This window comes from Anomaloglossus baeobatrachus, chromosome 7 (genome assembly GCF_048569485.1).
Source record: "Anomaloglossus baeobatrachus isolate aAnoBae1 chromosome 7, aAnoBae1.hap1, whole genome shotgun sequence".
Classification (NCBI taxonomy): Eukaryota; Metazoa; Chordata; class Amphibia; order Anura; family Aromobatidae; genus Anomaloglossus; species Anomaloglossus baeobatrachus.
In genome coordinates this window covers 28,796,156-28,811,439 of record NC_134359.1, presented here as the reverse complement: position 1 = coordinate 28,811,439, position 15,284 = coordinate 28,796,156, and the positions used below count along the sequence as shown (strand labels likewise).

General features: G+C 41.9%; 1 protein-coding gene across 1 annotated transcript in view; it reads right to left on the bottom strand.

Annotated features, from left to right (window-relative positions):
* ARHGAP15 (Rho GTPase activating protein 15) overlaps nucleotides 1-15,284 on the bottom strand; it is an 892,712-nt gene that overhangs the window by 594,495 nt on the left and 282,933 nt on the right. The window lies entirely within an intron of this gene.

Here is a 15,284-nt window from a genome sequence, read left to right as displayed (position 1 = left end):
ACATATATATATATATATATATTATATATATATATATATATATATTTTATATAAATTTTAAATAAAGCGCAGATAAAGAAAAAAAATATATATACACACACACACACTTTTTTTTTCTTTACCCACCCTTTATTTATTTTTATATATTTTAGATATATAATTATTTATTTATTTTTTTTAAAGCAAAAGTGAATCCCAAAGAAAGGGCAGGTTAAAAAAAAAAAAAAAAAAAAAAAAAAAAAAAGTATAAAACTGCAAAAAAATTGCACAAAAAGAAATTGGATGTATGGATCTAAAAACTTCAGCTTGAAGTTTTTTTTCCACCTTGAGCTTAATTTGTTTAATGAGGCTGCAGTTTGCCGCAATTGGCTACTCAATATGTAAGTCTGAAGCTACTATAGGCCGTCACTTAAGAAGTGAACAATAACTCAGATTTATTTCTTCCGTTGAGTTGATGCCACTGATCGCACTAAAAGAACAGCTCATTTAGGCGTTGAAAGGTGACAACGTCATAGTAGTCCAACTTCACAGAGAACACAAAGCCTTCATATTAGAGGAATTAACATGCTCCAAAACAAGTTCAGAACTTCATTTCCCACGGTGTGATAGAGAAAACAGTGATTATCCCTCACAAAGGGATTGTTGGCAGCGCTATGCAGATGAGCACCTTAACTATGTTACACCCTTTGTCTCTATCCACTCAACGGGGTTCTCTTATGTGCCATGCTTTAAACACAGCTCTTAAATCCAGTCATCTGCATATCCACGCCCCCGGTAGCTATAGACCCTAAAATGACTGTTGTCTTGTGATTATATGGGAATGCGGGTCCTGAACCTGCTTGGGGTTGAGGAAGAAAGTAAATAAAGAGGAGTTTGCCGTAATTATAACCCAACTTTCTCATCCGTTTCAATGGGTCTTCTGTTCTGGGTTTTTGAGTCGTGTATTTTTGATGCATCCATTTCGGCACAACTTTTTTGAAGTCACAGAGCAAAAATGTTTTAGCTAACACTTCCAAAACATTGATTTACTTACTGCTCATTCCCATAAAATGTAGATTACAATTGTTGCAGAGTGTTAGGCTGCAGAGGAACAGTGCTTCTTTGATCAACCGTAGTGTGTCTTCACGTTAATCACCCTTTTTTCAGGTTTGCACTCCAAATACGCGGCTTGGAAGTGTCAAAAGGGAATTTGCATGTATCTTTAATTAGATTATAAAATGAGAAGGTTTTTGGTAGACATAAGAAAGAAAGGTAAGAACTGAACAATAAACTAGATGATTGTGATATCCTAAGAATCTTCCAAAAACGGTCTACCCAAATCTTTATCGTTTGTTGCGATATCAAGAAGTCATCATATTAAAGATGCTTAGAAACTATTTTTACTCGTTATAGGTGGCCTAACTTCTTGGACCCAAAGCAGGATCTTTGATCTATCATAGTCATTACTGGTGTCTTCTCACACAGCAGAGGAACCCTAAGGGGTACTTTGCATGCTGCAACATAGCTAGCCGATGATAGCGATGCCGAGCGTAATAGTACCCGCCCCGGTCGCACATGCGATATCTTGTGATAGCTGCCGTAGCGAACATTAATCGCTACGGCAGCTTCACACGCACTTACCTGCCCTGCGACGTTGCTCTGGCCGGCAACCTGCCCCCTTAGGATGCGACGTCACACGGCAGACGGCCAATAGAATCGAAGGGGCAGAGATGAGCGGGACGTAAACATCCCACCCACCTCCTTGCTTCCGCATAGCCGGTGGAGGCAGGTAAGGAGATGTTCCTCGCTCCTGCGGCTTCATACACAGCGATGTGTGCTGCCGCAGGAACGAGGAACAACATCGTACCTGTCGCTGCAGCGAAATTATGAAAATGACCAACACTACACAGATCACCGATTTACGACTCTTTTGAGATTGTTTATCGGCGCATCTAGGCTTTACTCGTTGCGACGTCCTTACCGGCGCCGGATATGCGTCACTTTTGATTTGACCCCAACGATATCGCAGTAGCGATGTCGCAACATGCAAAGTACCCCTTAGGCTCCAAGATGTGGGTGAAACGGCTCTATACCATCTATATGGTACTATCTATAGCATGTTCCTGTCATTTTTATGTTAGAAAATGACCAAATTATGCCCACAGTTTCAATATTTGTGTGGAAACCATCATATTCAAGTACTGGCTTAATTCTGTAGACCATGTAAGTCACTAGAGTTTCACAGGAGCCACAGAATCCTCTTCCATCCTCCGTGATGACATCATGGAGCTGGGGGATGTTAGAGACCTTGCGCTCATTTACCTTCCATTTGAGGAGGCACCACAGATGCTCAATAGGGTTTAAGTTTGGAGACGCTTGGCCAGTGCAATACCTTTACCCTCAGTTCCTTTAGGAAGGCGGGGGGGGGATCTTGGAAGAGTTTGAGGTTGTTGTGTTGGAATATGGTGGGGGGGGGGGGATATCATGCTCTGCCTCAGTATGTCACAGTATCTGTTGACATTCATGGTTACCTCAATGAACTGTAGTTCTCCACAGTCAGCATCACTCATCCTTCCCCAAACCATGACCCCTCCACCTCCATGCCTGACTGTAGGGTAGGACACATTTGTCTTCCTAACCTGGTTGCTGTCCCGCATGCTTGAAACTATTTGAACCAAATAAGTTTACCTTGGTCTCATCAGACCACAGGACATTGTTCCAGTAACCCATGTCCTTAGTCTGCTTGTCTTAAGCAAAACTGTTTGCGGGCTTTCTTGTGCATCATCCTTAGAAGAGGCTTCTTTCCGGGATGACAGCCATGCAGACCAATTTGATGTGGTTGGCAACGTACAATCTAAGCACCCTTATAACCTCTGCAGCAATGCTGGCAACACTCATATGTCTATTCTGAAAAGACAACCTCTGGATATGATGCTGATCACATGGGCTCAACTTCTTTATTTGACCATGGTGAGGCCTATTCTGAGTGAGTGGATCCTGTCTTGTTGAACTGCTGTATGGTCTTGGCCACCGTGCTGCAGTTCAGATTCAGAGTCCTGGCAATCTTCTTATAGTCTTGGCCATATTTGTGTAGGGTAACGATTTTTTTACACCAAATGTAACACACATTGCCCTCATTCACATCTGAGACTTTTTAACACTAATGAACCACATGACACCAGGGAGGGAAAATGGCTACTTGGGTACAATTTGGCCATTTTCACTTAGGAGTGAAACTTTTGTTGCCAGCATTTTAGCCATTAATGGCTGTGTGTTGAGGTATTTAGAGGACGCCAAATTTACACTGTTATACAAGCTGCACACTGACACTGCACATTGTATCACAGGGTCAGATCTTCGGTGTTGGCCCATGAAAAGGTATAATAAAATATTTACAAAAATGTTAGCGGTGTACACGACCCACGGCCAGTCTGTTACATTGCGGTCTGTGCACGGACGTCTGGAAGAGCCCCAATACAGTGTTATTTGAAGATCTTTACGAGTGACTGAAATTTAGTATCTACACTAAGTAATATTTGCTTCTATTAGCTCTACTATAATAAGGCACATTTGATTTGCAAAGAATAAATTTGAGCCGATCTGCCAAACAGAATTTCAGCAGCAGAAGAGTTTCTAGACCCCCAAAGAAGGATGCAATGTTGGTCTGGAAGCTGCCCTTGGTTACGCCTCCATTATTTTTGAAAAAAACATAGTAGTAACTGATCCTTACAGTTAAAAATGAAAGAAATAAAAAAACAAAACAAAAAAAAAAAAAACCCCATTAATAATATTTAGTATAGGGGTTTCGTTGCCATTGGTGATTTTCCGTGTTTTGTTTCTTTCTCCGCTTTTTCCAAAGTCCATAACATTTTAATTTTTCCCTCCAAATTGCTGCATAAGGGCTTGTTGTTTGAAGGACTAGTTGTAGTTTTGAAAAAAAATCCAAGTGCACTGAAATTGCAAAAAAAAAAAGTGCAATTTCAAAATTGGTATTTATTTATTTAATTTTTATTTACCCTGTTCACTTTATGGTAAAACTGACTTAGTAGTATTATATCCCAGGTCAGTGTCAAGTACGTAGATACCAAATATGTATAGAGTTTTTTGTATCCAAGTGGTAAAAAAAAAAAAAAAATAAAAATATCAGAAATTTTTGAAGAAAAAATTAAAAGAATTTAGAATTTGTCACTATTTTTTGAGAACTGTAGCATTCTCATTTTTTGGGATCTGGGGCTCAGTGAGGGCTTATTTTTTGCACCCTGAACCAACATTTTTACTGATACAATTTATGGTAGCTGCGATAATTTTGATTGCATTTTATTGCAATGTTGCGGAGTGCTAAAAAATATTAAATTCTGGTGTTTTCATTTTTCTCTCATTACACTGTTTATCAATCAGGTTATTTTATATTTTGATAGTGCTGACATTTGTAAATGCGGCAATACAAAAAAAGGTGTATTTTATATTTTTTTAAATAATTTTATGTTTAATGGGACAAGAGGGGGTAATTTGAATGTTAGTGTTATTTTTTTAAAACTTCTTTTTTTACTTTTTACTGTACTTACTTGTCCTTTTAGGAGACTTGAAATTGCAATTGTCCGATAGCTTATGCTATCCAGAGCGGTGCATCGGAATCAGCATCGCTCTGTACAGTAGAAGTCACGTTCTCCTACAAATGCCACTCGCAGCCGGCGTCCACAGGAGGATCTCGTGATAGGAAGCTGATGGTCCGTGTGCTTGTTATCAGTGTGTGTTAAATGCCGCTGTCAGAAGTTAACAGTGGCATGTAATTGGTTAACAGCTACGGGTGGATCTGAGATCCACCTGCAGCTGTTAGAGGCAAATCAGGAAAGATGCAGGCTCAGCATGTGAGCCCGCATCAAAGGCAAGAACATGGCAGGTGACATAAGTATACGTCATTGGCCGATAAAAGGTTACTAGTGTTGTCCGGTTTAGAAAACCCATTTTCATCTACTTTATTAGGGAATAGGGATGAGAAAATAAATTCTAAATTTTCAAATTTATTTAAAAATGTCCAAACATTTTTGCTTTCTATTGATTCATCATTTTTGGGAATTCAATTCACACTACTGTAGCCAAATGGCGGCCAGTTGTCATTCATTTTTTAGGACTCATTTGTACTTCAAATGGGTTAAAAAAACCCCAATAAACTAATATACTTACCACAGCTCCCATCTGTCTAAGCCGTTTTTTCTTTAAGGTACCCACTTCGGCTTCAGTATTCTCTTCACTGATCATTTCGATACCAAGTAGTCATCAACACACATTATGGCGCCATGTCAATATATAACATGCGGCATCCCATGAGATCACATGGGACAATTTAACCATCGGGAGCAACACCAGTCAAAGCAAAGAGAAGACCAAATCTAGACCGGGTGACTTAGAGAGCAAACAGAAGACTTGTAGGAGGCTGTGGTGACAGGTATACGTGAGAGGTGAGAAAAGTATGAAATGTTATATTTTTTAACCCCTTTCTTGTTTTACATTTTTCATGCTTTGGGGTAGGAGACATTTGTCACGACAGGGGTGAGAGACTATACCAGCCATATAGGACAACACAAAGGGAAGAGGAAAGAAATTCTATATCACTAGAGTAAGCGGGAAGTGATGACTCCTGATAACCTGTAGCTCACTTTCACAGTCTCTATAGAGGTTCCGCACCTTTTGCCAAACTGAAATACCTGGGGCCCTATTTTACCCTGGCAAATAGGCCCTAAGTAAGGATGGAGGGTATGAACTCTTTGTCAACACCACTATCACTAATGGAAGATACAAGGGAAAAAAAACAGTGGAAACAAAACAGCAATCACAAGTGACCTGGAAGAGAGCAAGACAAACACTTATCTGAGCTGCGGGAATCACAGAAGTCTAGAGCAACAGAAGATGAGCTCTCCAGAGCTCAGTCAGGAAAAAACTATAAACTGCACTCATATTCCCTTAGGGTGAGGTTTATAAAAGAAGTCAGAGGCTGGAAACTGATTGAAAAAACTGACAGTTTCCGAGGTCATAGAGTTTGCTGCCTCATAAGCTGAGTACTCTCAGATAACAACATGTGCTGCCAATCTCTGGTATTCTCTAACGCTCGCTGCCACAGAAAGTGCATCTGGCTGTTATACACCCCTGACAACATTAGAGCATAACTTATGGCTTCTTTTAATGGCACATTCAATTCACATGGAAATCAAATTTCAGCAGAAATGTTCATCTCGGTTTGTGAACAGTGACCTAATTGAAGATTTAGGACACCTATTTAGTAATGAGCGTAAAGGGAGAGTCTGCAAAGAGAGTCTCTCACTATGGAGGACCCAGAACTGTCCCATTATTAGGCCTAAGCCACACGGCATGAAAATCGGAGCGAGTGGAATGCGATGTTTTATTGCATTCCTCTCGGACCAATATTAGCCTATGTCCCAGCACCCATGAGCGATTATTTTCTCAGCCCTAATCGGACCGAGAAAACAATCGCAGATGCTGCGATTGCAATGAGAGTCTTGTTTCTCTCGCACCTATTCAAGTCTATGGGGCGAGAGAAAAAAAAAAAAAAAAAAATCGGTGGACCGCGAGAATGGCAATAGCCGGCAACGGAGGAGGAAGATAAATCCCTCCCTCTCCTCTGCAGCACCTGTCCGCCCCTCCGCAGAGCCGGCCCGCCCCTCCTCAGAGCCAGATCGCACCTCCTCAGAGCCGGCCTGCCCCCCGCAGCTGAGGTCCGATAGCATGATTGGACCTCAATTGCAGTGACACTCGCATGATACTCGGCTCCTGCTGTGCTGCCAGCATGAGCCGAGTGTCATACGAGGATCGAAGTAGATCCCCATGTGGCCCCGGCCTTACACACACAGTCCAATGATTCCAATAAGACTGGTGTAATACTTTAGTTTTCCAGAGAGGGCAGTGTAGTAAGTTAGGAGTTTTTGGCGTAGCTTCTCCAGCTATGGCTGGTTTGTTGTTGTTCCCATTAGAAATAAACCTCGACAACTTTATTAATCAGAAGACCCTTCTAAAATAAAGTGGACAGTTCCATTAGCAATCACATAGGAAAATATGGCTACACATTATGTTTTACCACGTGGCTGTGAAACAGTTAAGGTGAATAGGCCGGGTCTGTTAATGCAGAATATTCATTGTTTTTCACTGTGCAATTGCTTTAATGGATTTCTCACTTCTGCAATTGAGCTTTAATGAAAATGCATTTATTTACAGGTAATAGAACAACAGTCGTTAGGAAAAACAAAACCTTGCCTATGAAGAAATTAGCCAAAATAAAATAAAGATTGCAAAACTGAAAATTATTTCCAGAATTCCAAAAAGTACAATATATAAAAAAAACTTTTTCTTAAAAAAATGAACACAATATCTTTGTTTTTGCCATTTGCCTCCTAAAGAGCATGCACGAGGAGCTTTAAAAGCGGAGCAAGATCTTAAAAGAGGAAATTTCGAGTTGCCGAATGCTTAACGTTGTCACCTTAAAACAAACTGTGACACATTTTCTTCCTCACACATTTGAAACCCAACTTATCAACCTTAACAAGTGCTCTTATCAAGAGAATGTTGTTGCCTTTGTTCTCCGACTTTCACAAGTAAATTACACTTTTTAGGATTTATCAAGACAAGAGACGAATTTTGAAGAGCAGACCAAACTCTCCATGGAAAACAGTCTCATTACTTCCTAGCCCCAGGCACTATTTATCCCTACATGTTATCTATCTTTTTTTCCCCTCTTTGTTCCTTATAGAGTATATCAGTATTTACGTAATTATATTTCTGGAGCAGATGTTTAACCACCTTTACCCAATACAATTTCTATGCTTTTCTTTCACGTTCTGATCGGTTGCTCAACAATAAAAATGCAGTTCCCTATAATAACACTAATCGATTACTATCATTACTATTCATTATCATACATTAGGATTATTTTTGCATTTTCAATTGAAAAATGCTGATAAAACCCATCATCTAGAATAGTTGGTAAAAATCTGTCTTAAACATTTATAAAAGGATGATATTAGTTTCATGCTCAATTATTTTATGGCTGTACTTTATTTTTATTACTAGCTTCTAATTAGGACTATCTTAATAATTTATCACATCAATCTATCCTTCCATCAATCTATATATCCTTCCATCCATCCATGTCTACTTATCTTTCCATCATTCCTCCATCCCATCCATCCACTCTTTTCCACCCCGCACAGTCATCCTTTTCCATCCCGACCAAGTCATCCTTTTCCATCCCGCCCAAGTCATCCTTTTCCATCTCGACCAAGTCATCCTTTTCCATCCCGCCCAGCCATCCTTTTCCATCCCGACCAAGTCATCCTTTTCCATCCCGCCCAGCCATCCTTTTCCATCCGATCTAATTCATCCTTTTCCATCCGATCTAATTCATCCTTTTCCATTCGATCTAATTCATCCTTTTCCATCCCGCCCAGTCATCCTTTTCCATCCCGCCCAGTCATCCTTTTCCATCCCACCCAGTCATCCTTTTCCATCCCGCCCAGTCATCCTTTTCCATCCCGCCCAGTCATCCTTTTCCATCCCGCCCAGTCATCCTTTTCCATCCCGCCCAGCCATCCTTTTCCATCCCGCCCAGCCATCCTTTTCCGTCCGATCTAATTCATCCTTTTCCGTCCGATCTAATTCATCCTTTTCCGTCCGATCTAATTCATCCTTTTCCGTCCGATCTAATTCATCCTTTTCCGTCCGATCTAATTCATCCTTTTCCGTCCGATCTAATTCATCCTTTTCCAGACGATCCAATTCATCCTTTTCCATCCGATCCAATTCATCCTTTTCCATACGATCCAATTCATCCTTTTCCATCCGATCCAATTCATCCTTTTCCATCCAATCTAAGTCATCCTTTTCCATCCGATCTAATACATCCTTTTCCATCCCGATCTAATTCATCCTTTTCCATCCCGATCTAATTCATCCTTTTCCATCCCGATCTAATTCATCCTTTTCCATCCCGCCCAGTCATCCTTTTCCATCCCGCCCAGTCATCCTTTTCCATCCCGCCCAGTCATCCTTTTCCATCCCGCCCAGTCATCCTTTTCCATCCCGCCCAGTCATCCTTTTCCATCCCGCCCAGTCATCCTTTTCCATCCCGCCCAGTCATCCTTTTCCATCCCGCCCAGTCATCCTTTTCCATCCCGCCCAGTCATCCTTTTCCATCCCGCCCAGTCATCCTTTTCCATCCAGCCCAGTCATCCTTTTCCATCCCGCCCAGTCATCCTTTTCCATCCCGCCCAGTCATCCTTTTCCATCCCGCCCAGTCATCCTTTTCCATCCCGCCCAGTCATCCTTTTCCATCCCGCCCAGTCATCCTTTTCCATCCCGCCCAGTCATCCTTTTCCATCCCGCCCAGTCATCCTTTTCCATCCCGCCCAGTCATCCTTTTCCATCCCGTCCAGTCATCCTTTTCCATCCCGCCCAGTCATCCTTTTCCATTCCGCCCAGTCATCCTTTTCCATCTGATCTAATTCATCCTTTTTAATCCCGCCCATTCATCCATTTCCATCCATTTTTCATTTAACATCCATCCAACCCTTCCATACATGATGAGCAAGCACCACCATGCTTGCGTGCTCTGTATTCATAACAAGCAGTTGGTGCTCAGATGAGTGTGACTCGAGCACCCGATTATAGTGGAAGTCAATGAGCAACTCAAACATTTTTCAGGAAGATTTCCAGAAGAAATGCTCGAGCCCCCCATTGACTTCTATTATACTCAGTTGCTCGAGTCATGCCCATCCAAGAGCCAACTGTTCATCATGAATACCGAGCACCCGAACATGGTAGTGTCCGCTCATCACTAGTTACGAGTACCGAGCACCCGAGCATGTGCTCGCTCATCACTAGTTACTAGTACCGAGCACCCAAGCATGGTAGTTCTCGCTCATCAGTAGTTACGAATACTGAGCATCTGAGCATGGTAGTGTTCGCTCATCACTAGTTACGAGTACTGAGCACCCGAGCATGGTAGTGCCCACTCATCACTAGTTAAGAGTACTGAGCATCTGAGCATGGTAGTGTCCACTCATCACTAGTTACGAGTACTGAGCACACGAGCATGGTAGTGCCCGCTCATCACTAGTTACCAGTATTGAGCATGGTAGTGCCCGCTCATCACTTGTTACCAGTACCGAGCATGGTAGTGCTCGCTTATCACTATCTAGCTAGAGATAGAGAAATAAAGGTGACACTTTTCATGCAAAGATGGGTGCAAAGCCCCAAAGTTATTTCCAAAACTTCTTGTATACAAATCTCAAATATAGAGGGAAGCGCTCCAAAGTCAGGTGGCAAGACGACGGATTTTAATCGGCTCATGCAACATTTCAGCACAAAATGGCAGAGCATTTCTCAGGAAGTGTTGTATGGGCTGATTAAAATCCATTTTTTCCCCATCTGACCTTGGAATGTTGTCCCCATTCCATCCATCCATCCAATCATTCCATCCATCCAATCATTCCATCCATCTATCCAATCATTCCATCCAATCATTCCATCCATCTATCCAATCATTCTATCCAATCATTCCATCCATCTATCCAATCATTCCATCAATCCAATCATTCCATCCATCCAATCATTTCAATGATCCATCCATCCATCCAATCATTCCATCCATCCAATCATTCCATCCATCTATCCAATCATTCCATCCAATCTTTCCATCCATCTATCCAATCATTCCATCCATCCAATCATTTCAATGATCCATCCATCCATCCATCCCTTTTCTATGTCATAGGTATCCCCTTATGCCAAATGCCAGACTTCGATATAATGTCATGATACAAGTCTTTTCGAGCGAGTATGTACTTAACGTATGTTCTTGGTGCAGCTGTAAAGGAATAATGCTAATGTTACTTACAATAACACTGATTAAGACAAAAGTCCCGGTTGGAATTGCTAAACAGCCAGGAATTAGTTGCATATTTTCTATTACGATCGAGCTGTGGAACATACAAATAAGGTAATAATACTAAAACAGAGACTTTTGTGCCATTTAATAACATGAATGCGAAAACGCATTAATTAGAACAAAAAAGAAAAAAAAAAATACAATTATAGCCGGAGACAAATTTCTAATAATATATAAAAAAAAAATCCTGAAGAGCTAATCACACTTAAACCTTTTTCCCCCCCTTTTTCTGTCCTGCTTGGTTATTTGCAAAGAGCACATAAGATGTTATAATTTTAGGGGGAAAATGCATTCTTATTTAATTATACAGAACACATCTGATGAAGTTGCCAGAATAGAAGCAAAGTGTTCATCTTCCTATGCACCTGCAGAGAAGATATAGGGGTTGGGGGCTTAAATGTCTACCCTGGGTGTAAGAACTAAATGATAGTGAGGCTGCCTGGATGATATCCAGATCCTACCATCCACACTGTGCACTTGAACGAAAAATTAGTAGTTACACCGCTGGACTAATGATGTTTGACATTTTATTTTATCGTATGCGGTATAAGTTTTACAATGGAACTATTGTCGCTGAGCTTGGATAACATAAAATACAGAACTTGGAGGAATTTCGATGAACAGAAAGTATAAATACACTCTTATCTTCCAAACGATATAGTACAGTGGAAAAGCAAAAAGTATAAAAGAGTTAGAAAAGTATAAAACAAAAAAAAAAAAAAAAGAGAGATACAAGAATAAAATAGGCGAATAAGAATATATACAGCTCAAAATAAAGTTCCCCACCTGAAACCTAAAAGTGTTTTCCCCAACTTTATATGTGCCGCCCTGGCAAAACCAGGGTATCAGATGTCTGCATACATTTTTATGGTGCAGAGCTCACTCTCCCTTGGGGAGTTTCCCACACCAATACACACCAGCCAATCAGGCCCCACTCACCCCCTCCTCAGGAAAACGGGAGGGGGAGAGAGGAGCTTGGAGAGAGCAGAGTTTAATTTCAGTCAGTCTGCTGGAGGGGAGAGGTCTGGAAGCAGCCCCTGTGTGGGGCTAGGAGAAGTGGCAGTGAGAGCCTCAGGAATAAGCCAGCTGCTTCCTGTGTACGGAGCAGACACAGACACAGACACCAGGCAGGAGAAAAACACCCGAATTACACACACGGGTGTGGGACCCGTCCTCACAACAGCCGTGGGCACCAGTTACCAGCAACTTGGTTAATTCTTGGACTCGTGTCAGTTATTGCCTTATACTGTGAGTACTCCTGCAACACCCGGTCCAAGCCGTGGACTGCACCCGTTACTCCCCAATCCATCACACTGGGGTCCTGGGACATCAACACCCTACCCATGGAGGGAAAATCACCACCTTGCTGCCCATTACCATCCCCGGGATCCTGTGACCGGCAGCGGCGGTGTTCCATTACTTCACCGTACACCACGGGTGGCGTCACGGAACAAAGACTACCAAATCTCCCCTGTATATAATGCCCCTTTTGTTGTGGTGACTGGGATCACAGACCGGGTCACACCACCGTGATGCCTTCAGATGCGACCCCTTGGCCCGGATCTGAGTACCCCCTATCCGTGGGCGACACAAATACACATTCAAAGAATATGTGATAACTTGCAGTTCAGTGGGGTCTGATCATTGGGACACCAACAATCCTTATACTAGGACGATAGAATAGAAAATATCAAGGACCACGGAAGGACCTTCAGCATATCACAATTACCATATTTTTCTATTTATGAGACACATCGGATTTTAAAGAAGCATCCCGAATTTACTGGAGGAAAAAAAAAAAAAAAAAGGGGGGGGGTCAGTCTTACAATTCAGTGGTTTATTACTGGGAGCAAGCAGCAATGGTGATTGAGCGGGGGTGGGTCACAGGAGACTAGGAAGGTCCATGAATATCGACCCCTTCCCAGCCTAAAATGCATTAGATGCTCCAATTCTGGCGCTTTCCCAGGCTCTTCCGAGTGCCCTGGTGTGGTGATAATTGGGAGTATTATTTTTGGGGGGAGCGATGTCAGCTGTGTAATTAGTAACCCAGTAACCCCCTCACCACACACTCACACACACACACACACACAAAAAAAATAGTTTATTTGCATGAAGACTGCCCCCACTATCCCAAGTTCACCAATTTATTATAAAAAATATTCCCATGAGGCTCCTGCATCGTAGTCCACGTTCCACGAATGCAGCTGCAGGGACTGTGAATAGCAGTAATGTCCATCTATTCATAGGCACTGGGTCACTAGTGATGACAACTCTCATCACTGGGACTCGCTGAGTGCAGCATTGAGCCAGGGAACCTGGGAACAGCTGGACTTTAGTGCTAGTCAGAGTAAGCACAGCTGCATTAGTGGATCGTGGACTACAATGGAGCTTCATGGGAACATTTTGCATAATAAATTGGTGAACAAAAGATTGTGTGGGGGAGTCTCTATTCAAATAAACTTTTTTCCAGATGTGTGTTGTTTTTTGTTGATTACTGGGTTACTATTGGGGATGTCTGATAGACACCTTTCCATTACTAACCCCTGGGGCTTGATGCCAGCTAGCATTACACAGCTGACACATCCCAAAAAATATTACAGTGATTGCCACAGCATCAGGGCAATCAGAAATACCGTGCAGAGTGCCAGAATTGGAGCATCTAATGTAATGGGTCAATTCTTGGGTGGCTGAGGGTTGATATTTTCAGGCTGGGAAGAGCCCAATAACCATGGACCTTCCCAACCTGATAATATTAGGCCCCAGCTGGTTAAAAAATATAAGGCGGACCCCTCATTTTTAAAAATTATTTATTTCTTTATTTAGTTAAAAGCATCGACCTTGGAGGCAGAAATGCATCCAGGCATCTTGCCCATACTGTTCCCATTCCTTTTCAGTTTCCATTCATTTCAGCAATTTTTTCAGCCTCCCCAGCCCTTAGTTCTCCGATGTTCTAGAAAAATGCTCAAGTTTCCCTTTGACTTCCATTATACTCGATACTCGAGTAGAGCTCGTCCAACTGGCTGACCTGCTCGATTCAAGTACTGTGCACTTGAACCATTTAGTGCTCCCTCATCACTACTAGTAACCAACTTATCTCAACTATCCTGGCGCTGACCACCCTTACAATGCTGCAGTTCCTGTATGGAACCTTATCCCAGCTACAAGACACCAGTTTGCTTACCACTTTCACCTTCTCAACCATGAAATTTACTAGTAACTAGAAAGCAATCCTGCCACCTAGTGAAAAATAATATATGGGTTCAACTGATTGCCTATAAAAAGGTGTCTCATTACCAAGGTGCAACACAAGAAACATCTCATGATGGATAAAACCAGTGAGCTGTCTTAAAATCTTTACAAACTTATCATTACAAAACAAACTGATAGCATTGGTTAGATAAGAATATCTAAACTGCTGAAAGTTCCAGTGAGCAGTGTTGGGACCATAATCCAAAAGGCAAAAGAACATCATTTCACCATAACAACTGGCTACAATCAAGTGCTTTCCATACCCCTAGCTCACCATACCTGAATCCAATATAAAAAATTATGGAAGGAACGAAAGCTCAGAGTTCATAGAAGGAGCTCATGGGACCTTCAGGATTTGAAGTGTGTGTGTGTGTGTGTATATGTGTGTGTGTGTGTGTGTATGTGTGTGTGTGTGTGTGTATGTGTATGTGTGTGTGTCTGTGTCTGTCTGTGTGTGTCTGTGTGTGTCTGTGTGTGTGTGTGTGTCTGTGTGTGTGTGTGTGTGTGTCTGTGTGTGTGTGTCTGTGTGTGTGTGTCTGTGTCTGTGTGTGTGTGTCTGTGTGTGTGTCTGTGTGTGTTTGTGTGTAAGAATGGGCCAAAATCACATCTGAGCAATGCATGTGACTAGTTTTTCCAGACAGGAGGGGAAAGTGAGTTGGGCAATTGCCTCTTGTGGCTGCTTACTGTATCTCCAAGGAGCATGAAAAGTTAGATAGAAAAATAACTATATTTTGAATTCAACACTTCGAACCTTCTTTTCCACATCGTGTATCAGAGGAGAGTTGTGCACTACATATGGCATGCAGGTATTTAGATATATGGCAGGCCAGACCAAACCGCCATCACTGCATAGCTAGACTCCTAATAGGTCTACGCTCATGAACGCAGTGAGTGTTGCCTGACTCTTCATTTGGAAAACTCAGTTATTATGAAATTGAACCTAGTTTGTTTTTGGATTGGATGATATTCTTGCGTAAGACTATTCATTTGTGAACCTTATTAAACAGTTATTTGCAACCGATAAAGTATTGGCTTTTCCACAGGATATGTGATAAACTTGCCAATCACTCTGCGTTTGACTACTAAAGTGCCCCACCAAAAC